The sequence below is a fragment of the Protopterus annectens genome, chromosome 1.part0, assembly GCF_019279795.1.
Source record: "Protopterus annectens isolate FY-2018-M chromosome 1.part0, PAN1.0, whole genome shotgun sequence".
Classification (NCBI taxonomy): domain Eukaryota; kingdom Metazoa; phylum Chordata; order Ceratodontiformes; family Protopteridae; genus Protopterus; species Protopterus annectens.
The window spans coordinates 1,073,682,056-1,073,708,356 of record NC_056725.1 but is presented as its reverse complement, the minus strand read 5'-3'; positions in this window follow the sequence as shown (position 1 = coordinate 1,073,708,356).

Below are 26,301 nucleotides of genomic sequence, written 5' to 3'. Positions count from 1 at the left end.
AAGCTATACCCAAACAAAACAAATAATCCACACACATACACTTAACTAAACCCTACTTCTAACCCTTATATACATTACTATCTATGCACTTACCTTAACCCGTACCCTAACCCTAAGGTCCGTAACTATCGCACACTTACCTTACGGAGCTACACCACAGATGGGCTGACTATTCTGAATTGGGATTTCAAATTTTGCAGTTTCCAGCATGCGATGTACTTGTGGTTCATTCATTAGGTGATGATCATGCCATATTTGGCAACCTAAGCATTCGCGAATATAATATAGACCCGAAAAATAGGTACAAATCTGTACGCTGATTAACGTAAAATTTGCATACATAATTACACAATCCCCCCCACTCCAGTGGAATTGTGGGATACCAACTTTCAAATGCAAACTGAAGAACAGATAACCAAAATATGGCAACAGAATCCCCCTGCAGCCATTCCAATGTCCCATCACCTGTCTATTTCGTCACATTTACCATAAACACTAATGTATGCATACTGCTTTACTTCTACAATGATTATTTGGATTTTATTTTTACATTTTATAGCACAATGCACAAATACTAATAGATATCTGCTAAACAAAGCAATACTGTCTCACAATGAAAATAGACTTGGCACTTCTCTGCCATTGAAACTCACATTCATTGAAACAGCATTGAAACCCACACACCACATCCAAAGAAAATGCCTCTGACCAGTGGTAGATAAAGATTACCTTTGGGCTGCTTTTAAATCATTGGCCCCTTGCACACAAAACAAGAAACATACATGCGTTCTTTGATACACCTTCCTGACTTTATTAAATTATATGCCTTGTATAATGTTAGAGCGCATTTTAAATTTATTGTTTAAACATTTTTCCAGTAGGCACTGAAACAAAATGCATGAACCAATAATGACAAAACTGCCCTATTCAGAATATTTCCATGATAAAAGTCTAATTCTACACACACACACACACACACACACACACACACACACACACACACGTACTATATATATATATATATATATATATATATATATATATATATATATATACATATATATATATATATATATATATATATATATATATATATATATATATATATATATATATATATATATATATATATATATATATATATATATATATATATATATATATATATATATATATAAAATGACAGTAGTGTAAGTCATAGGCATCTTGCACAGCTTCTTGGACTTATTTTCAATTTCAAAATTTTATTGGGGGGAGGGGGGCAAAAGGCCAAAATTCAAGGGCACGTTTTAAACATTGCTTGCATAATTTTGCAAAGTTGCTTGAATAAAATGTTATGTTACCACCATGCATTTCACTGCCAAGTCTTGGCCCCAGGACCATGTGCATTACAGTCAGAGCAACATACCACTAAGCCAAATCAGCAGTTTCCTGAAAGACAGGAAGACTTTAACTTAAATGTCTATCATTTAATGAATTCAGTGCTCACTTCCCACAACAGCTCTCAACCTCTTAGCACAAAAAACCTGGACAAAGCCAATAATGGGGGACTACAGCCCCAAAATAGGGACACATTTCAAATACTGATCTTATAAACTTAGAACATTGCTAGAATAAAAGGTTTTGTGTTACCATTTATTTTCTAAAGAATATGAAGTCTGAAATTCAAATGCCAAAATCCTGAAAAAAAAAACAGATTTAATGAGGAATAGAACAAAAGTATTAGGCATAAATTCACAAGTGAGGGTGGCTAGGGACGTTAGGCTTTTTTTTTACCTGTACCCAAGGTATAGGGTTTGAGCCTGAGTACCTCTAGCCTGAGTAATTTGGTATGCTGGTACCTGATGATAGATACATATATTAGTAGATGTGCCACATAGAAGGACCTACAACCAGAAAAATAACACACTGATAGGAACACTTTGTATTTAACAATGCAGCCACAACTCATACAATGTAGTCTAGACATATAACACATATAAAAGCACAATAGTGGGCTTAGTAAAATGCATCTAGGTCTCTAAGATGTAAGAATAGGCTAAACTGTGCATGATAGTATAATTTAAGATTAATATATCAGCCATTCATAGACTCTAACTCCATTTTTCAGTCATAGACTAGTTAAGCTGTAGCCAGATAATCCACAAGTTAAGACAAATACTGTGGAGTGGGGTAATAGCATTTTAGTTAGCTAACACCTAACTCACAGTCGCTAAGAAATACAATCTGCTAAATTAGTTTTTTACTGGAAAACAGTATAAAATTGCCTTGTAATAGCTCAAATACCAAGTAAATCACAGTTGCTAGGCAGTATGGACGCAGTGGTACCATTTTCGTTCAAATACCATACAAAACAGTCGCTAGCCAGTATTTGTACAGTAACCTTATTAGAATGCAACAAAATATTTTAAAAGGTTCAAAATGAGAAGAGATACTGACATATACTAGTGTTCACCTTGTGAATATTATCTGAATCACAATCGCTAGCTCGTATTACAATATTGTCAGGTTCCATGGCTACTACGCAGTTAGCAGGACCAGGAATATGTAAAACCACTCTTGTACATTATTAACATATAATATAGCCCTATTTTCACATAATGCAGCCTTTATTTTAATCCAGCAATTTCACAATCGTATTTTTAGTCACAACAAATTTATAGTTACAACAAATGAAATTTTTAATTCCACAAAGCAAAAACTGTTGGTTACATACTACATAGATAAGGAGGCAGCTAACTGGGTCCAAGAGAGCAGGGTTTGAAAAAATGGCAGTTACAGAGGGTATATTTGTAACCTCGCTGATGTAACTGGGTTGGGGGAGGGAACCAGGCTCTTTATTGGCTTAACATGTCCATGGGATCTGCAGGGCCTGAGTATGCTACATGAGTACAAAACGACTTTTTAAAAACTCACTTTATTTTTATTTTAGCCTTCGGTTTATACTTATAGTGTAATATAACTTTAGAAGCCTCTTTGTTACTCAATTTACTTACTGTGTTTCTTCTGCCAATTTTGCTATATTTTGTAGTATTTAGAGCATGGTAACTTAGATATGGTCGCTTATTGACAAAGTTATGGGGATTGATCCCCTTCAGTGTTATAGGGTAATCTGTGGAATATTACAGCAATTTTTAGTTGTGCTACAGACCCAGTTCGACTACAAAGTAATGCATACAGACAGGATATAAGTAATATTAACCTTGGCAGGTCTTTACAGAGTCAAGAGAAAGTGCAGGGATGTTTCCAGATAGATTTCCTCAAGGAGGTGTCCTTCTAGTGTTACAAGCCTTTCAGGAAGCTAGCAGATAGAGGAGGTTGTTACCTTGGTAGGTCTTTACAGAGCTGAGGGATAGTGCAGGTATGTTTCCAGATAGATTTACTCAAGGAGGTGTCCTTCTAATGTTATAAGCCTTAAAGGAAACTAGCAGATAAGGGTATATATTATATTATTGCATGCTTACAAAAGCAAATGATAATTAATTGACCCCATGTAAGCGAAAGCTTGCAACATCGAAACAATGTGGGGGACTTCACCCCCAACACCCCCCCTACTTAAATATACCAACTCCGAGATCGCACTACAGTGCCGAAAACCCCAAAGTAATGAAAGTGGCCAAGAAAATTCTTTCCCAGGGAAGGAATTCCCTGAAAAGCCGCTTTGCTATTTTGCCTTTTTGCCCTTTTTGGTTCGATCGAGACGCATTCAACAAACTGTGTCTGTAATCTCCAAATTGGGAAACAGCAGATAAGAGGGGGTTGGTACCTTGGCAGGTCTTTACAGAGTTGAGGGATAGTGTAGGGATGTTTCCAGATAGATTTCCTCAAGGAGGTGTCCTAGTGTTACAAGCCTTTCAGGAAGCTAGCAGATAGAGGAAGTTGCTACCACATAGATAAGGAGGCAGCTGACTGGGTCCAGGAGCACAGGGCTTAAATTTATATTTTGACAATTCTCTGTTAAAGTACAATTCAAACCTCACATCAGGTATATCTCAGCTATGAGTTCACTGTAATTACACCTTGTGCCACAAAGAAAACCTACTCTTTCATAATAACAAAAAAAAAATCTGTGTGTTTTTCTGCCATATGTTATATTTAACAATGTTTATAGCACTATGTTTAATATGAACACCCTTTCCTACAAAGGGACATTAACTATGGCCATTTCAGCCAGAATTTGAATGTTAGAATTGTCAGTCCCCTAAATCAGTCAATATACTTGCAGCCCTTTTTTTAAGTTTCTTCTTCCAGACACACCCTTACTAGGTGTTTAGCAAAGAGGGGAGAATATGAAAACTGATTGCTCCTGCAGTCTGGGTACTTAAGGACATCTGTAAGCTATTAATAGGAAATATGTCTCAGTACTGGTCTTTGCAATGCTAGGGTGTGTGCTTGTAATCATGTGAGTCCTCATATGATCTTTGCGTTCCCTACACTTAGTGCAGCTTTTGATATTCATGAATGCTTATGATTTGACACCTCAGTGACATAATCACAGTGCTCACAGAGCTGGCTCTGCACTATATAAAGGTAATTGTATAGTTAATGCCCCACCATGTATTGAACTGGGGAGAGTATTTTGAAACACAGAGCTTGATACTGCTAGTAAAACAGAACTTTGCAAGATTTGGTTATTTTCTACAGTGCTGTATTGTCAAAGTGTGTTGCTATTTCTTAAGTAATTTTATTAGTTTAGGATTAAAATGTGAAGTATATTGCCCACTTGAGACCATTTGTATAATTTTAGATTTATTTATTTTTCTGTCTTCCTTTTGTCATAACCATACCTGAATTTTTAAAATAATGCTATGAAATGCTACATGACCAATTTGTTATCATTATTTCATTCTGTATATCATGTTTTCATAGTTATTGCAGATTACTGTATTGTAGGTATGTATTAAGGGCTGTACTAGCAGGCAAAGAAAAAAATGTTGTTTTTGTATTTCTACAAGACAAAATTTCACAGCAGTGGATATGACAGTTGTAACATTTTTGTGTTACTTTCCTAAAGCTGCATTTATGTTATTACTACAGTAATGTATTACAAACATTACATCTGTGTTATATTGATTGCAGAAGTGGTATAAAATCTGTGCTGATAATTGATTTTTAAATATATTTTTTTTGTTGGGGGTGATGGGAAGATTCAGCAGTTGGTGGGGTAGATTGAGTGGGGTGATTGGGGAGGGTTGTTGGGGAATTAGGTGGCAGGGGATGGGGTTGGTCTAGAGTTGGAGTGGGGATTGGGATAGGGTGGACTTGGGGGGGTGTAACCTGTGTGCAGTCATAAGTGAGCATGAACCAAACTGAAATTACTTGTGTGCATGTTGCTTGCATAGCATCATGCAGTACTGAGCTGACAGCTATCCTGTATGTTCATTATATACGTATTTATGCATACCTACTTTATGTTTATTCTCATACAGGGAGCTATGACACCCAAGAAAACATCTGTACTTTATAGTGATGGAGAAATATGAGATAATTATCCAGACTTTATGTAGCATTGAAGCTTTTCTTGTATGGAAAATTAAAGGTGGCCAATCTGCTCGAGTCAGAACATGGTGGCAAGTAGTCAATGACCTTAATGCATTTGGAGGCCATGGGAGATCCAACTAGCTGATAAGACACCGGGGAGCTGACATAAACTCTGCTTGATATAGGGCCACTGAAATTGCACTGGAACAGGCTGCTATTGGTGTGGGAAGGGTCCTCCTACCAACCCACCACTAACTGAAACTGAGGAATTATTCTTGTCCACAATCAAAGATCAAGATAGCTCATCAAAGGGTTCCACCAAAATCCTCGATGTTTGTGTGGATGTGGACAACAGACCCAGAGTATCACAAAATGACCTTCCACGTATGCAAGAAGTAAAAAGTACCATTGTTATAACTTTATATGCATATATCTCAGATGTCTTATGTATACATAAACAGTGACAATTGTGTGAGTCAGAACAGACATACAGAAAGAGTGGAGTTTTTTTTGGGTTTGGGAGCAGCCAACTGTTCAGGAACTTTTTTATGAGAACCTTTTTAATCTGTACTCATGAAGGGGACTGTTCTCTTTTTCTTATTTCATTTGTGCTGTGATACTTATCAGACTTCTTTCCTTTCTATTCCTCTTGTACAAGTACTTCTGGGTTGCAGGCTGCCAGCCCACCTGCGCACAGTAAATCAGATTTATTTTATTGTTAATACTGTATATAAGGTAAATTCAGGTCTATATAGCAGTAAAGTTTTTGTAGTTTTAGTATCTGTTATGGAGTTTAGCATATGTACATTAAAATGCGCATATGTGATCAATTTTATTCTCCATTTTTCTCTTTGTTGTGTTGATTGCTTATTGTCATAGGTAATCCTGAGAATAGCAATGTGCAACACCTGTCACCTGATTTTGGAGTATCAGTAGCCTCTGATGATGATGGTGCTGATGAACAAGCACAGTCTGGGGATGCAGAGTTTCAGTCTGATCCTGAGGTTGTGACTCAGTCATCCCCTGCCCATGTTTCAGACCCAGTCAATATGCCTATGCATACTCAGGACACAAAGATCTCTGGAGCTAGTGCGGTTACTCTGGTTGCACAACTGGTTGTCTCTCCAGGTAGCCATCAGGAGGGCATGTTGTCACACAGAAGAGTTGATAGGGGTGCTCTGAGGAGGCCTGCTGTCTGTTTTCCTCCAGAAGCTGGTGTGTCTTTAGCTGCTGACAGATGTATGTATAGGGCCATGTTGCAGGGAAAGGTACATTCCACCAGGAACTCAAAAGAGATAGTACGACTGCTGAATGCCATGCATTCTGACATGAGCAAGTCTCTGAGCCATATGGGCAACTCCTAGGACAGGATAAATGGCACACTGGATCAGGCAGTTTCTGTGATGGAATGTCTGTTGGGGGTGGGTGTGCATCCATCTGTCTAAAAAGCTGATCCCTCTTCTAGGTTAACAGATGTGGCCATGCAAGGATCTGGCATTATCAGTAACATCACATCCACTGTTCTGACAGTGATTGCAGTGTCCACACTCAGACTTAGTAGGCAACAGTATTGTGGATCTGGACATCGTCTTGCATACAGAGCTCACATTCATGTAGCACCCCAACTTCTAGCTAGAGCCATGGAAGTACCAGTGCAACTCATGGTAGAGGTGGTTCTTATGCTTAGAGGTGGCTGCTCTGAACTGAGTACACTTCCTTGCATGGCTCACACCTGTCCAATATGCCAAGATGAAGTGCTAGCACAGTGCTTGATTGTGTTCATGCAGAAACACAGAAATATAGGGAAAAAAAGCCCACTTGCATATACCACTTGACACACATGCAAATTATCTAAGCAGTACTGCTGACTGCTATACATCTGTTGTTACTGGCCTTGTACACTGTATACCCTGAGAGATATATGCAATTTTTACTTGTACACATTCACTTCTTTGGTGTCAGGCTTACCCCCCCCCCCACTCACCATGTGCAAATGATGATGATGACTGTGCCATGTCCTTTTCCCATGTCTTTGTGACTTAGTGTTGCATATAAGTCTGATGCACACAGTAGATAGTTGATGCTTGCTTTCTCACAAAAATGGATTTACCATTATATATTGTAGAGCTAAAGTTGCTGGTTTCCTGTTACTACTAATTTGTGACTGTCTTACTGCTATATTGTTGATCTGCATTGATTTTAGTTAGTATTGTCATTACAGCATTGGAAGCATTTGGCACATTGTTTTGCTTCTTGGTGTAGTCATACAAATATTTGTATAATTGCCCTGTTTCACAATTAACAGATGGTGGTCCATTGAAATGCTTGATACATACTATTAGTTCTAATAGGTAAAAGAATATTTGCAAACAATCTTATATAGGTGATATTATACCTGTACACATCAGACAAAAGGCTCTGATTACAGTCACATACATATTTTCTTAAGAAAGTAATTAGTTACATGACTTTTTTTTTCTTTACAGGTTCCACACTTACCTTGTCATTACTACAGGTACAAATTGTGTCCTTGGAGGATGTCCCTGTCTGGTGCTATCAGAACGCAAAAATTGCATGGTTATGTAAAGGTTCTGGTGTCTGACAAGCATATACTTCCCTATATGTGTGAGTGAGGGGGATCTTAGGATTTCAGCTCTGTAGTGATTGTGAGTGTCATCCTTTGATATTTAGCCAGAGCCAGGGCATACTGTGCATGCCTCCATCTGCTAACCCATCTGCAGCTGGTGGTTCTCCTTCAGGCTCATCATCTATACATGGTGCTACTGACCCTGCCTGTGATCCTTCAAGCTGTGGTCCTGCCCCTTGTTGTCCTTGTTGAAGTTATTTCCTGAGGATGACAATGTGTAACTTGGCACAAACAGTAAGTATTTCAGCAAACATACCTAGATCATATTGCAGTACAACTTCTAATGTGTCTAGACACTGGAACCGTGACTTAAGCAAACTCTCCTCCTCCCAACAAATTCCAACACATGTGAGAGATGCAACCATATAGCCATACTGGAGGCTAAACTCTCTCAACTCAGTACTGGCGAAACCAGTCAGGAGGAGAAGGAAACCACACTCACTACAATTCCAGTCTCACATAGACCTACCATGACAGCAAACTAAACACATAAACACACAAAAACATACTCGGAGGCTCTAAATAAAAATCTGCCTAAGCAGCAGAGACCTCCAAAGCAGACACCCAAGCAACCGCTACCCCAAAACAAAACACGTGCAACACATAGCTCACAAAGCCAGTGTGCCGAACAGTCACAGCCCTTAAGGCTAAACAATACACCTGATACACTTGTAATAGGTGACTCTATCGTCAGGCAACCTGACGTCCCGCTCACCAGGCTGACCTCCCTGGACTACATGAAAAGAGACATAGAGGAGCTCTCTGAGCATGTAGCCCAGGCCGGTATGACCCTGACCTTGAGTAGCATCTTACCCTCACCAAGAATGATGCCACAATATGAAGACAAGATGATCAATTTCAACAATTGGCTTAAGTATTGGTGTCATTCAAAGGGGATCCAATGCCTGTCAGCCTGGGATGACATGCTCGACAAGCCATGATGCTTCGCTAGGGATGGCTTGCACCTGTCACCCCTGGGCTTTCGGATATTGGCAAAGGCTCCTGCTACCCCCATAGTGCCTTTTATAGGCAAGGCTCAAAAGACAAACCCACCTCCATAGGTATCACAAGGGATAAGAAACTAAGAGTAATGCTACCCAATGCCAGAAGTCTAAATCTCAAAATGCACAAACTCGAAACTCTCCTTAGCATGGAGAACATCGATATCTGTGCAGTAACAAAAACCTGGTTCAAGGCTCCCGAGAGCACCCCAGCACTACCAGGTTATACCTCATACCATGCTTTTTGGCCCCAAAACTTGGACCAAACCACAAAAGGAGGGGGAGTATCAATATTCATCAAAGATACCCACATCTCCAGGTTGGTGGCACAGCACGAAACATCAGAGACTATCCATGTGCAACTAACAGTGGGTAAAACTGCCTTCCAGTTTATAGCCTGCTACAGACTACCCTCCCAAACCCAGGAACCCCACTCGGCCTTCCTGAGAAGACTGCGTCCTATATGAACTCCAAGAAGAGCTAAACCCAAACATAAAACTACTGTTCAATCTCAGCCTTACTACAGGATATGTACCCAAAGAGTGGCGTACAGCAACAGTGATCCCTCTCCACAAAGGTGGTGCCTCAACGGATCCTGGAAACTATCGCCCCATAAGCCTGACTAGCTTGGTCTGCAAAGCTATGGAAAGGATCATTATGGACCTCATAAATAAAGATATTGGGGACCTACAGACACTGGATCCTACCCAGTTAGGCTTTGTTAAGGGCAGATCCTGCCTCTTAAACCTGGTTGATTTCTTTGAAACAGTCACCAAGGGCATTGACGAGGGGAAGGTGGTCCACACAGCCTACCTGGACCTCGCAAAAGCCTTCGATACAATACCCCACTCAGGCATTATAGATAAGCTCACCAGCTTAAATATAAACCCCTGTATCACTAGATGGGTTGCAACTGGCTCAAGGACAGAACCCACATGGTTAGAATTGCTGGAGCCATGTCAGACTCCAAACCAGTTACAAGTGGCATCCCACAAGGCTCAGTCCTGGGACCTCTCTTGTTCGGTATATATTTCTCGGAGGTACAGGCCAACACGGAAGGACTGTGGCTGACCAAGTTCGCAGATGACTGCAAACTGGGCACTATAATCAACTCTCCAGCCGACCCAAGCTCCTCCAAAAGGACCTCATAGAAACAGACAACTGGTGCCAGAGCCATGGCCTCAAGCTAAACGCCAAAAAGTGTATAGTCATCCCCTGTGGCAAAAACAAAGTGCCCACAAATTACCACATAGGTGGTAATCCATTAAGTACAGAAGAAGTAATTAGGGACCTGGGGACCCAAGTTGATAGCAATCTCTCATTTGACAACCACGTGGCCAAAGTGGTTAGAAAAACATTTTATATAGCCCACCTAATCATGAAGGGATTCACATCTAGATCAGCGGAGGTCATCGTGCCTCTTTACTCATGCCTCATCAGGACCATAATTGAGTACAATGCCCCTTTTGGGATGTACCTTACCAGACACCTGCAGCAACTGGAAAGACCCCAAAAGTACCTCACCAAGAGGATCAAAGGGCTCAAACAGATGCCATATGCTGCCTGGTTAAAGAAACTCCAGCTCTACTCAGTTGCATACCGCCTGCTCAGAGGCAATCTGTGCCTGACGTATAAAGCCATGTCCACCCCGGAATTAATGGACATGCTGCACCTCAGAAAATCCAAATCCCATCGAGCTACATGCTCGAAAAACTTGAACCTCAGCACTGAAATAAATAGGACATGCTGGAGGGACAGATTCATAACGCAGAGGCTCCCTTCACTCTGGAATAAAATCCCAGTCCAGGTTAGGCAGAGTCCCTCATTGACTCTCTTCAAGAGGAATCTTGATGAGTGGATGGGAGATCATAGGTTTACCCCGGGTATCACTTCTGTGTCACTGTTAGAGGCACAGTATACTAACCTCAAAAAAAGGCATAGCAAAATTAATTTAAAATGGGTGGCGAAAGCCAAACACACTCTGTCTAGGCTTATAAATGCCCTAGGGCAGATAGCCTAGTATGAACCTATGAACCTATGAAACCAAAGATGAGTTCTGTAATACTCCTTGTTTAAGCATGGGCCTCATTGTATCATCACTTGGTGAGATTGTGTAGGTTTCTCATGGGTGCTATCGGCAGGGGCTCCAGTGTATAAGCTGAATTTCTCACTAGTTGCCCTTGAGGAATGTCAACCCTAACAAACCTGGTGTACAGCTCACAAGTGTGCCATATTGTGTGAGTCATGGAAACCACCTGTGTTACCTGAATAGACATTGTAAATGATCCCTTAGGCATTATAGGCAACCTTACAGTTTATAGAGTGGAAACTTTCTGTTGACATACCTCCTCCCTGTTCCTCAGGTGTTTCTTTTCTTTTTTTTTTTTTTTTTTAATTTCTATGTGTGCAATCTATGTCCCCATAACTTCGGGAAAGTGTGCTATTGCATACAATTCCTGCATGGTTCTTACTCTCTCTTGTGGTGTGTGTGGCAAACTGATATGCTCCCTTGTGTGTAGTAGCATTGCATTTGAAAGCTGATATAATATTCTAGAGGCTGATGCCTGTGACATCCCTTATATATCCCCTGTGGATTTCCAGAAAGTATGAATAGCTAATATACGAAATGCTACTCATAACTTTGTTTCCACTGGGATGGGTTCTCCTCAATTTCCCTGTGGCCTGAGGTGGAGGTGGCAAAAGTTACATATTTCCTCCAGTGTTTCTCTGCCCACCCTGTATCTCTCAAGAATTTCTGATTCATGCAGCTCATGATAAATTAAACATTATCTAAACACCATTTTTTTCCTTCTTGCTAAAGGTCATGCAGTAGCAGTACCCTGATTTAAAACCTATTGCACATACAGCATAATAATAGCAGCAACAACCCCTAACATTTTTTCCTAAGTTGCTTAAAAGGCAACTTCCTTAACTTCAAAAAACTTCTAAAGGACTTATTTACTAATTCCTGATCTGTCCTTGTCCCACTCCCACCTAGACTACTCCCTCTCCTCTTCCTCTTCCCCTCTCAGCTCTCACACCTTACCACAACTACTCATTTAAGGTTTTTGTGATATTCTACCAACCGTGAATTTCTCTCTGATGGTAATTATTAGATAGAATCTAACTTTTTTATTATATTTTATATACTTAATATGTACCATGGCTGTTTAAACCCTCAGTATTACTCTTGTATTGTAACATTTTCATTTATAAGTTGTATTCTGTTTCTCCTGTGTATATACACTTCTATGTTAATATTGTATGATGCTTTGTTTTTGTATTTGTTTATCTGTGGAGCTTTTCTCCTCGGGTCTCCACTGATAAAGGGCTCTGCTGCCCAGTCAGACTAACTCAGTTAATAAATATCAAATAAACAGAAATGAATAAATAAGTGTAATCATGCTTATATTCCAAAAGGTTTTGGTGTATTTGGCAAAAGCCTATACTAAGTGCACATGATTACGTTATAGCTTCCTAAATAGCTCCACCATATTGGATTGGTTATAATTATCATGTACTTTATGCTTCTGTTAGCATATTTCACCATTTTTCATTATTTTGTGGCTGTATATTTTGGGTAGAACTACTTACTGAATACAAAATAACAAACTAAGTGACACCAACATGATTGCCACACTTCATGCTATGGAAAATAGAGGAGATAACAGTACATAAATCTAAAAATATGCAAATGATTTTCAGCAGTTGCTGTGATTCACCATTTAGTGTTAAACTTAAAGCATTGGTTAACAAATAGCAGCATTCCTTGACCATACAGCACTGTAGAAAATAGTTAAATCTCCAGTTGTATTAGTAGCAATACCAAACTCTGTGTTTCAAAACAGTATCCCAGTAGGATACAAGGACATTAGCTACATGGTTACCATTATATATTGTGTAGAGTCAACCTTGTGAGCACTGTGAATATGCACTTGTGAAAGCATTAGCATTCCTGAATATCAAAAGTTGAACTAAATGCAGGGACAATAAACATGATGTAAAGGACCTACAAGATTGCATGCACTCTTCTTAGAAGTGCAAGGAAGAGCATTGAGAAGTGTTCCCTGTTAATGGCTTGCAGGAGTTTTTAAGTCCGCCCTCTCTGAATTACATCTAGTAAAGGTGTATCAGGGAGAAAAGACTTTAAAAACAGTCTGCAAGTACATTGATGGATACAGGACATCAACAGTCCAAACATTTAAATTCTGGGTTAAATGACCACAGTTACTGACCTTTATTAGGAAATGTTAATATTTAAGGGAGTATTATAAGCATTGCTAATGAAAACAGAGGTACACATAGGATCATTGGAGGTTACAAGGCTATTGGCACTGAGGTCCTTATAAGCCTAGCCAAGAGTTTAGCCCATGTTTAGACAAGTCAGCACCCAAAGCCCCTGTCCAGAAGAGACACAGTTGGAATCCGAGGGGTGTATTTTCTGTTTCCCATCCAGTTATTCAGGTTGCACTTAAAAACAGATAATGAGGTACTCTGCTTGACATGGAGAGGGAGTCTAGTCCACAGATGGGGGAGTCTCAGGGACACAAATCTGTCCCACCAACAAGTCCTATTGATATCACAGATCAGGCTGAGGTCGCGCTTACTGGCTGCTCGGGTGGAGCTTGACTTGCGATTTGCAGCATTCCATCAAGGTGGGATCTAAGATTCTTTTGTATGCCAGACAGACATCACATCTGAGGAGTCTATATGAAACTGAGAAGAAGGACAGGGCTTTTAGCTATCTGTGTAGTGTAGATGTTTGAGGCCCTAGATTCTCCCTGCGGGGAACCTCTGTGGTGTCTCCAGCTGCTGCATGTTTTTTGAGAGGTACATGCCAATGGCTGTGTTGTACTCAATAATTACCCTTATAAGGGAAGAATCCAGGGATGTTATGACTTCGTTGTCCCTGGATGAGATACCCTTACTTATGAGGTGGGCCATGTAGAAAGCTTTCCGTACAATGGAAGAAACATGGTGGTCAAAAGTTAGGTTGCTATCAACCTGGGTGCCCAAATCCCTCACTACTAATTGTGTACTTAGGACATTGCTATTAATGTGATAATATGTGGGGACGTCACTCTCACCAAAGGGGATGATGATGCATTTTTGCATTCAGCTTGAGGCCATGTTTCTGGCACCAGTCATTTGTTTCGGTGAGACCCTCTTGGAGGATGTCCACATCACTTGGGGAATTGATGACTGTGCCCAGCTTGCAGTCATCTGAAAACTTGATCAGCCATAGCCAATTGGTTTTGGCCTGCACCTCAGAGAAGTATATTCCAAATAACAGAGGTCCCAAGACCAATCCCTGGGATATGCCACTCATTATGGGTGTACTGCTTGAGGCAGCTTCCACTGTTTTGATTAGGTGGGTTCTATCAGTGCCCAGCTTGCAGTCATCTGAAAACTTGGTCAGCCATAGCCAACTGGTTTTGGCCTGCACCTCAGAGAAGTATATTCCAAATAACAGAGGTCACAAGACCGATCCCTGGGATATGCCACTCATTATGGGTGTACTGCTTGAGGTAGCTTCCACTGTTTTGAGTAGGTGGGTTCTATCAGTGAGCCAGTTTGCTATCCATCTTGTAACTAAAGAATGGATAATGAAAAGATGCACCAGACAGGAAAAAAGGGACACTGCCATAGTGTTTGGAGTCTTTGTTTAGTATTGTGTGAGTACATGCCTATGATATCTGTCTGCAATATCACAATCCTCCAGGCATTCCCAGTCATTGTTTGATGGTTTAAATCCATACAGGTCTGTGTTACAACATAAAATATGGTCAAACATATGCGTGTAAAGTATTTGATTTACAATAATAGTTTATGTCTTTTTTTCTTGTGTCATTTGCAAGCCACTTGGCAGAATAAAAGTTACATTAACTGCTTAAGGAAAAAAGTGAAAAATATAGTTTGGACTGCCAAAGGTAGCGCAAAACAGCCAAGTGGCATTGTGGGCTGTCAGCATTCTGGATAGTACTTCTTCTTCTTCTTTCAGCTGCTCCCATTAGGGGTCGCCACAGCAGGTCAACTGTTTCCATTTCTTCCTATCCGCTACATCTTGCTCTGTCACACCAACTACCTGCATGTCCTCTCTCACCACATCCATAAACCTTATCTTAGACCTTCCTCTTTTCTTGTTACCTGGCAGCTTCATCCTTAGCATCTTTTTCCCAATATACTCTGCATCCCTCCTCAGCACATGTCCAAACCAATGTAATCTTGCCTCTCTGGCTTTGTCTCCAAACCTTCCAACCTGAGCTGACCCTCTAATATACTTATTCCTAATCCTGTCCATCCTTGTCACACCCAGTGCAAATCTTAACATCTTCAACTCTGCCACGTCAAGCTCTGACTCCTGCCTTTTTGTCACTGCCACTGTCTCCAACCCATATAACATAGCTGGTCTCACTACCCTCTTGTAGACCTTCCCTTTCACTCTTACTGGTACTCTGTTACAAATCACTCCTGACACTCTTCTCTACCCACTCCATCCTGCATGTACTCTCTTCTTCACCTCTCTTCCACACTCACTATTACTCTGAACTGTTGATCCCAAGTATTTAAACTCATCCACCTTCACCACCTCTACTTCCTGCATCCTCACCATTCCTCTATCCTCCCTCTCATTCACACAGACATATATTCTGTCTTAGTCCTGTTGACCTTCATTCCTCTTCTCTATAGAGCATATCTCCACTTCTCCAGGGTCTTCTCCACCTGTTCCCTACTCTCACTACAGATCAGAATGTCATCTGCAAACATATACACCTGACTGATAACTTTCTGTGTAGCACAAAATGTAAGTGTTGTGAGTTTAGAGCTAAATAATTTTCTGGTGCATGACTGAAATCCACTTACATAATACCTTTACACATACATATTTACTCACATTTTGTGATACCATTGTGTTGTATAAAAATCAAATGTCGTCACTATTGCTAACAACATGTGATCATTAGTCTGTGCACTTTCTCATTATTAGTTATTAACTACATGTCAGATAATGTGTTCCACACACAAAGCACATGCCTGATGGTGCAAGGAGATGTGAGAAGGTAGATTATTTCACTCAATTGCACTTCTTGCTCTGGTCATTTCTATGTATACACATGTATTGCATTTCATTTACTGCCTGTTTTTCTCTATCATATATTCATCTTCACTGTCTTTTCCATTTGCTCTCCACTTGGCAGTGAGCAAATAGGGTTCACTACCTAAGGGAAAAAGTGAGAAAATTTGTTTAAACTTCCTTAGGTAGAGCAGATATGCCAGACATCATTGCTCAGTCCCCACAACAGGAGAGTACATACTTCAGTAAATTCACCTGGCATATGTCAAATTCTGTGGTACAAGGCTTAACTGAAGTGAATCAAGAGAAATAAGGCACATAAAATATTGTTAGAATCTTCTTTAGAGATCTCTTTGCAATTATTCACAATATTTACTTTTCCCTTTTTTTTGTTCATTTAAGGTGCATTTGCCCTTTGCTTGGCAGTATGCAAACAGGCTTCACTACCAAAGGAAAAAAAGTAAAAACTTAGGTTTAGCCTACTCAAACACACCTACCAGCAATGTGAGTCTGACAGCACTCTAGATAGTAATCACTGAAGTAAATGTACCTGTCAGGTAACTTTCTCTGTGGCACAAGGTGTATCTGAGGTGACTCAAGAGACATAAGGCACATGACGCATTGTTTGAATCCTCTTTAGTGATCACTTTGCAATTATTTGTAATATTTATTTTTCTTTTTTTGTTTTTTTCATTTTAAGGTACATTTTCTCTCCACTTGGAAGCATGCAAACATGGTTCACTACCTATGGAAAAAAGTGAAAAATTTAAGTTTAGGCTACCTTACGTAGGTCAAACATGACTGGTAACCGTGCACTTTCCTCAGCACTCTGTACAGTACTGAGAGCAGAAATTCCACTTGTCATAGAGCTATTTCTGTAGCACAAGGTAGAAGGGCAGTGACTTTAAATAAATATTATATCCTATTATGGGTTTGAATCCTATTAAAAGATCATTTTTAAAAAAGGTGTAAGAAACCCATTTCTCTCAACGTTTTGAATAGGACTATAACACTAAAGAAAATTGATAATGTTAAACATGTTTCCTACAATCAATGTATCACTATGCCTTCTATAATGAAACTGTGCTATTTGGCATATATGATTAATGTGTTACAAATGAACACAGCCTAATGTGTATTCAGTTTCCTAGACATGACAATGAATATTTTTCATATAAAAATTAATTGCATATGTATGATGGGTACAACGCATTTGTTGTAATCATCATGACTCATAATATATATCCCAACTATGTGTTTAGGACCCTTATGTCTTCTGAAGTACTTATGTAACATAAACTGAGCAGTATTAATCCTGACATTCAACTGCATCCATCAGAACCATATTTACTTACAGAAGAAATTACTTTTGCTTAGGAATGCATTCAAAGACATCTTTGCAACCATACACATATGGGACTCTCTAAAGTGAATCACCATTCGCTCAGAAATCACTATATGTCAAACTTCCATACTGGAAAAAAGTTCTTCTGTGGTGATGTCATTTAATACATTCACTTGAAATTTTGGCATCCGTTTTCCCATGGGTTTGATTCCTAGCTGTTCCAAAAATATTTTAACATTGGGAAAGCCCCAACATGACAATAAGTCAGAATTCAGCATCTTTCACTTTCCAAAGTGCAACACTCAAAAGCCATGCCAGTAAGCATTCCAGTCTTGAACATTGGAAACTATGATAATGGGGGGAGCATCACACATGACACCGATCAATGTCATGCTTCACACCTTTACTGCCATCTGCTGTAAGTAGTGTTGTTGTGTCTGCCAAGGGGTCTATCTGCTTTCAGTTGCACAAATGCAGTTGGTAACAGTGTATATATTTGCTCAATACCAGTAACATGCAAGATCTGAAATAGCCACCAATTCAGACGAATTTTGTTAGCCTGACTTTTGCAGACATTGTTGGTGAGGGAGAGACAGGTATTAAATTAAGAGCACAAAGGTAGGGTGTTGAGGACTCCAGGATATTTGTGGAACTCATTGTAAAATGCTATGTTTGTAGAGTACTGCAGGGGAATTATACAGGGTCTGAGTACAAGGCTGGAGCTTGGAAAAGCTTAGCCAAGACCATCTCCAGTGCAACTTGCATTTCAGGCTATGGGGAATAATGTTGTCACCAATACAGTGACATTAAAAAGCACAAGTAGGACATATTAAGGCCAAATTTAGGACTGGGAACACACCCCAGTTGTGCAAGTATACTGACCCATAACATGTCTATGATATGGCAGTAATTATCAAACCAGCCAACACAGTTATTTATTATGCTTTCCTATATAGTTATTTCCTTTTCTGTGAGGTACAGCTGCAGAGGAGAGAGCTTCAGATTGTGAGGTACATCAGGAGAGATGAAATCTCCTCACAGATGCATGGGGTGAGTATGTTTCATGTAACAATTCAAGCCATAAAAGTTATTTTTCACTCCCTCAAGCACTCATATATCAGGGATACATTCCTCATCCTTCATCTTCCCCAGTAACTCTTGCTGCTTGCATTAGGCAATTAGAATACCAGCTTTAATGTGTGTGTGTGTGTGTGTGTGTGTGTGTGGGGGGGGGTTCAGTACCCAGAAACAACATTATTTTTTATGAATAATTGTTTATAAGATCGTAACTGCTGTCTGTTAGAAAGAATTACAGTATGGTAATTTTAATTATTAATGTAGAATGCATAATTCCAGTCCATCATAGTGAAATAATGGCAACTGTTTCTTATATCAGAGCAATGACATTTGTTTATTTAGTGGCACAGAAACAGCTTTCCAGTATATATGGATGGTACAAAATGCAACATTATCATAACTGTTTATGTATTGTCAAACCAAGTTTATTTAAAATATACAGTACTGTGATCCAATTCAAGTGCAACTTGGACAATTGGATGTGAACCCGGAAATTCATTCCTTGGTTGGCACCTATGTCTTTAATGCAAACAGGTAACCTGCAAATGGTTCATCTCACATGCCCATGCTAACACTTTTCAAGGGTGTCAGAACTTGTTAGAGATTTGGAATGTATGGCTAGGCTTAAAAATGCCCTTGTGGTCATTAGCCAAGTAAACACCTATGAAACTATGCCATGTATCTAATTATTTATTTTCTGTCCCCTCAACCCTTTCTCTATTTATTTTTCTTTTGGGGGGGGTTATAATTTATTAACGATCTGTTGTTGGTATAACTTGATGATGACAATTAATCATCCACAGCACAGAGAGGTACACTAACTACTGAGGCTTGGCCAGCCATACCAACACAGATGGCAGTACAGACACACAGCACTTCAGGATAACAATCTGTCAGCATTACCTCCACAGCCCCTGCCATGCCTGTTTCAACTGTGTTAAGAAGATCTGTCTTAAATGCTTTTGCAGAGGTACCCTCTGGGAGCAGTACCAGTGGAGGTGGCAATTTTGTCACTAAGCAGGAACTGACAGGGCTGGTGAATGATATAATGGAGAGGGACCTCAGTGCACATAGCAACAGAGTTGAAAATGTCCTGTTTTGTACTGCAAAGACAATGTCATGTATGGCACTGTTCCTGGTATTTGTTGCTGGAGACTGTGATGACAGTTCTGAGGCTGAGGACTAGATTCTCACTGTTCTCAAGATGCATGTGGGTGCACCTCTGATATCCCCTACCTATCCCCAATCATGGTTTACTCAAACCTTATGTCTCCATCACCATCTCTGTCTGTCTTATATGTCCTGTATGTCTGTGGATTCTTCATGACCTACCCTATCTACCTGACCTACTTATTTCTAAACATCTTTCCCAGCATTCCTCTTTCTCCTAACAAATATAAACAAAAAAATGAGCACCTGTTCCACAAAAAAATGATGCCCCATACATACCTCTCAACTTTGCCTATGTGTCATCCTGACACAACTGATTTGGTCCAATTGGCCATTCAATATTTTTCTGATGTTGTCAGCTGTCAAAGTTGTTGATATATGTTGTGAAGAAGTGGATAGCAATAGTGCTCTCCCTTGATCCTCCTGCAAAGTCATGTATTATTTTACCTGTGAGCTACCATCTGCTTTCCAACCCCATTTTCACCAATATCCTATCCACCCCTTTTTCATGTTTAATCTGGTCAAAAATAGGTTCACACACATCAATAATGGCCAGAAATGGCCCATAGAAAAGCTTTCACTTTATGTCCTCAGCATTTACACAGAGTTTGGCATAGCACAGTAATGCTGAGTGGCAGTGAATGTGGTTTCAATTTTTAATTAGAGCAAAAGCTGTAGATTTCAGTTTCATCTGCAGTGGTATGGTTACTGTCATGCAAATGTGCTTAAATCCACTGTACTATGGGAATGCAGACGAAAGGCAGACTAAAGAAGGTACTATGAAACAGATAATGTAACAGTTCTTAGGCTGTGATGCATTAAACCAGGAGTTCCTATGTTGTGTGCTGACGTAATTGCCTTGTTTTTAGTCTGATGTTTTCTCATATAGTCATGGGTTCGATTTCAGCTGTATGTCAGATTACTACTTTTTGAAGGTTCACATTCTTATCATATACTTACCTGCAAATGTCTATATTTCTCTGCATATATCACATTTCTTTATATAACATTGGAACAGTTCTGTAGGACATTATTTTCAAAAACGTTACAGATTCAACAGGAAGACACTCTGCCACCCCTTATTTGCACCTATAGCAATCAGTTTGTTGTACAGAGTATAACATATTAATGAAGATTTAATAAGTAAGAGTAAAACATCATACAGATGTTCCTACACATTCCACAAAACATAGTGTTGATACTCCTTTTGCATCTGTCTCACTCACGCTGTTCACCCCTCCTCCTTCAATAAGTTGGCAGTGTGCTTCAGTAGTGTTAAGGCTGAGAACTACTGATTCCCTTGTGACATGATGAGTTAATGTTCAAATGTGTGGAAAGTTTTTTGAATAATTCGAGGGTTCTAATCCCACTATTAGCTAAGTATTTTTGTTTCACTGATTTAAATGTACCTGTTGGCTACATATTGTTATAAGCAACCATTATCCTTCTTCCGTCATAATCTACTTTGCCCCTGCCTCCATCACCTTATCAATGTATCTTCTCCCCTCTGTATCACTATTCCTCCATCTCTGCAGCTGTGTAATGTGTGGCACTGGGCAACAACTGCAACTAAGGCTAAATGGAAGTACACAGCTTATAGCAATACCTTTGGATATGATTGCCTTCACCTCCACTGCTCTAGCTCACGTCACACCACTGTGCTAAACTATGTTTATTCAGTTTAACGTAATTTTAAACAAGATGAAGTGTTGAATGTATGGATTACAGTTGTCAATAGGTTAATAAAGATGAATAAATAAATAATGTAAACACAGACAAACAACTGGTGTCAGAGCCATGGACTAAAATTAAATGCCAAGAAATGCATAATAGTATCCTTTGGAAAGTCATCCACCCCTGGTAACTATCATATTGAGAACACACTCCTTAGAGTTGCCTCAGTAGTCAAGGACATAGGGACACACATAGATAGTAATCTAGCCTTTGACCATCACATGTTTACAGTAGTGAGGAAATCATTCTATGTTGAGCAACTTATAAACAAAGATATGGCATCTAAATCCAAGGAAGTCATTGCTCCACTTTATTCGGCATTCATCATTGAGTACAATGCCCCCTTTGGTATGTACCTAACCCGGCATATCCAATAATTGTAATGTCCACAGAGGTTCCTCACTAAAAGAATACAGGGTGTAAGTAAAATGTCCTGTGCAGACCGCCTCAAGGCCCCATCAATGTATTCTGTCTCCTACAGGCTTTTGAGGAAAGCTCTATGTCTGGCATACAGGGCATTGTCATACCCCACTCGGATGGACCTACTGCATAGCCACAAAACAAACAGCACCAGAATTATCCATCCTAAAGACTTAAACCTTGCCTGTGATGTAAATGGGACCTGCTGGAGAGACAGGTATGTATCCTAGAGACTACCCTGTCTATGGAACAGGCTCCCCATATATGTAAATTAGAGTTCCTCTCTAACCCAATTCAACTGCAACTTGGACAATTGGATGGAGATCAGGAAATTCATCCCTGGTTTGGCACCTATTTCTCTAATAGACATGGGCAGCCTGTAAATGTTTCATCTCCCAGACCCCTGCTTGCAAATGTTTCATCTCCCAACCCCCTGCTTACCCTTATCGAGGTTATCAGAACTTATCAGAGATTTGGGATGCATAGATAGGTTTAAAAAGGCCCTTGCGGTCATTAGCCTAGTAAATACCTATCAACGTATAAACTTATGTTTGCAGAAATCTGCTGTCAGTTATTAATTATCAAGCATATGGTTTTTAAATGTTTTTCTTGACATGATAAAAATGTTTGAATATATAGGGATAACAATGTGTTACATGATGTTTTGTTTGATTACTGTGTCTGTAAATGTTGGCTAAACCATTATGTAACACATCATGATCCTACTGCTACACTAATCCACCTGCTACCTATTGTGAAGGCTGTCTTGTAAAGATATTTGTGCAGATGTTGACATAAAGCACATAGAGTACTGCTAATTATCATTGTAAGTTCAGCACTTCCAGATAGGCATGGGCTAACAGCCATCAGGAGTGCAAATCAGCTTAGCAGCACTGTGGTCAAGGAGTACAATAAAAAAGTGAAAACCAAAGAATTACAGTTTTCTGTTATACAAGGTTTATATGTCTGTATTACTGTTTTTTCAGAAGATTATCATGTTTTTTTGAATGATGTTGACTCAATTCATTCATGCACAGTAATCTGCTATACAATGCTTATATTTGCACTGTGGTACCAGCTTGGATAATCTATTCTCACAAAATCCATCAGTCATTCAGTAGTGCACTGTCCTCTGTATGGCTTGCATGTTTGTCTTTCCAATGCACACAGTGCAAGTATGACACAATACAAATGTGCAATCATCCCAACATGAAATCACAGCAATGTTTGATTAATAATCCAGTGGTGTGCAACAGTCAATGTGTATCTCATCCCATTATGTGGAACATGCTAACGTCCCTCACAGGAACACAAAGTACAGTAAGGAAAGTATTTATTTTTTATTATAAGATCATGTCATTACATGTGACAATCTTAGTGATGTGACATTATCCTGTGAACACATGCATTTGCTGCACGACCTGGAATGCACAGTACCATCTCTTCAAAGCACTGCTTTTTACAAATATTCCAATGTCCAATTTCACAGAGGTGTTTTCCATTTTCTTCTGTGGCACTTGCAAATATTAGATTGCTCTCTAGATTGTATAACATAGATAGGTAGGGCTGAATGAGACTGTGCATATCAAGTGGTGTTGTACCACTTCTCTTGAGAATGATGCATTTAGCTGCTCTCACAACTCCCTTTATGCCTATTTTTACAGAAACATCCTGTCTGAAACATACTGATGAGGTCATCATGACAAAGCTACAATCTTTCCTCTAAGGGTCAGACTTTTCCTGTGGTAACACCTAGTACAATGTTCTCTACATTGTGTAACCTAGATAGGAAGGAGGTTGAATCTCTACCTTGTAAGACTTGTATATGTGTTTGCGTGTGTGTGTGTGTGTGTGTGTGTGTGTGTGTGTGTGTGTGTGTGTGTGTGTGTGTGTGTGTGTGTGTGTGTGTGTGTGTGTGCATTATATGCTGCTATTTTAATTTCCCTTAAAGAGGATGCATTTAAATGTGCAGACATCTCCCTTATTCCAACATTTATGGAAACAGCCTGTATGGCACACACTGATGAGGGCATCCTGACAAGAGTGCACTCTCTTACAAAAAGAACCAGAGTTTTTTTTTGTGGTGCTTACAGCTGGTACAATGCTTTCTAGACTGATAACTAGATAGGTAGGAGGTTCAGTACCCACCCTGGAAGACTTCAGTGTGTAATGCATGCTGCTGTCTCCATTTCCACCTAAAGATATACTTTTAAATGTGCATAGAGCTCAATTATCCTTTGTGAAACACACTGATGAGGTAATCTTGAAAAATATAATTCTTTCTCCTTAAGAGTCAGACTTCTTCTGTGGTATCTGGAACTAGTAAAGATTATGTAACTGGATAAGTAAGAGGTTAAATACCAAACATGGTAAACGTTTATGTGTGATAGGTTGTGTAGAGTTAGGTGAGCACATGCTTAATCAACTTGTATGCTGGATAATTGCTTTCAAATCATAAATGACTTAGCCATCCCCTAAGCCCACCCTTCCTATCCACAACTTCATTGCAACACAAGGGTGTAGCTATGCACGCTGTATGTACTATACTGCGTACAATTTTCTAGACATTACTTAATAAAGCAATTGAGCATTGTTTATATGCAATCAGTTTTGCTTACATTGTGTGCTGATACTTGATAGCCCTTTTCTACAGACACTATTGCTGGCCACAGAAAGGTGCTTACAACCACAGAAGCATGATAACCAGCATGCATATTCAATTAGTGCTGGTGATGATTGTGCTAACATACTTCATTGTGTAGGATTAGCTCCAAGCCTATGTGATTGCTAATGAATCCCAGGAAATAACTATTAGCTGTGGTGCAGACACCTCTCAACCTAATACTGTAACAAATCTGGACAAAGCTTAAAATAATGGGGGTAGACAAAGACACAAAAATAGGAACAGATTTTAAATATTGCTCTTATAAACTTAGAATATTGCAGAAATAATAGGATCTGTATTAGCATGCATTTTCTGATGGATATGAAGTCTAAAACTCAAATGTATGTTATTATTTTGTGACTTCAGTCCTTAGTAACTTGCTAGAAATCTGCAAACGTATGAGAAACAGAACAAAAATATGAGTTAAAAAATATGGAAATTCTGTGAAAATCTGAACAGTTGTGAGGTATTGTCACCACCACAAATTGCAATGGTCACTGTGCCTACTTCTTGATCCCAGGTAGACCTTAGGTGAGCCTCTCTTCAGGGTAATGAACAGACAGTTTGTGAAAGATGACATATTGGGCTCAGCTTTGGCCTTCATGACAATCTCTTAGGAGGCAAAGGCAACTAATTTTACAGTGGTGAGCAGGGCCCATCTTGGTCACTCAGTATCAATTGTGGTGGCTAGTTAGTACCAAGGTAGAGAAAACATTGGCTGCCATCATTAACATAATGGAGCATATCATTGTGTATCTGATAGACTTGCATAACTGGCATAACCCAGCCATTTGACTACTAGAAGGGGTGCGCCTCCATATCAGCCATGGAGGAGACTGGCATCTGGATGAGTTTTCATCTTTGCTGGTCAATCAGGCCCTCCTCATCCATCCTTATCCCCATAATAATATTATACAACTGTATGTGACCCTTCCCATCCTCTGTATTTATTCTACCCCTCCTCTTCCATTATTTTTCTCCCTTTATCAAGCCGTGTCTCTCTACTGCTGCCCCTTTTATATGTCACTGCTTCCTCTGTCAGTCCTTGCCAGAACTGTATGCTTGTTTGATTACCCTTGCTCCCTTCCTTCCTTATATGCTTTTGCATAATTACACATTCCCCTTGTTAGTTTTGCCTTTAAACCTTCTAAAAATAAAAAGAAAATGGCACTTGTTTCCCAAAAAAGTAAGGAATTCCTCCAAATGCACTTCCTGTTGTCCTTGTGTGTGTTCCCTCTTCTCCATTTCTACCTGTACAATCTCCCTCTTTCCACTCCATTTATATGAAGAAATGACTTGTCAAATTGCGTGTTGATGTTGTGTGGGATGTCTGTAGCACCAATGTCACAGCTACTGGGTGAGCATGCAAGTGTTGTGTAGGACACCTGTATAAGGCTTCCTCCTGGGGTCACATGATTGCACATAGAGTGGTCATTCTAGCAGTAGGATTCCCACAGCAACTTCCTATTTTTACTTTACTTACTGTTTGTACAACTATAGTTATTATCAAACAACATGTTTTAGTAATCATTTTTAAGTGCTGCTTTGGGTGTTGGTACTGTTTTATCTGCCCATTATGCATATCATTCTCACTAGTCTGTATGCATGGCTTATGAAGTGCTATGCCACTGTCCAAAAAAAGCAGCCAAAACCAGCTAAAATAAACTAAAATCCAAAAAAAGTATC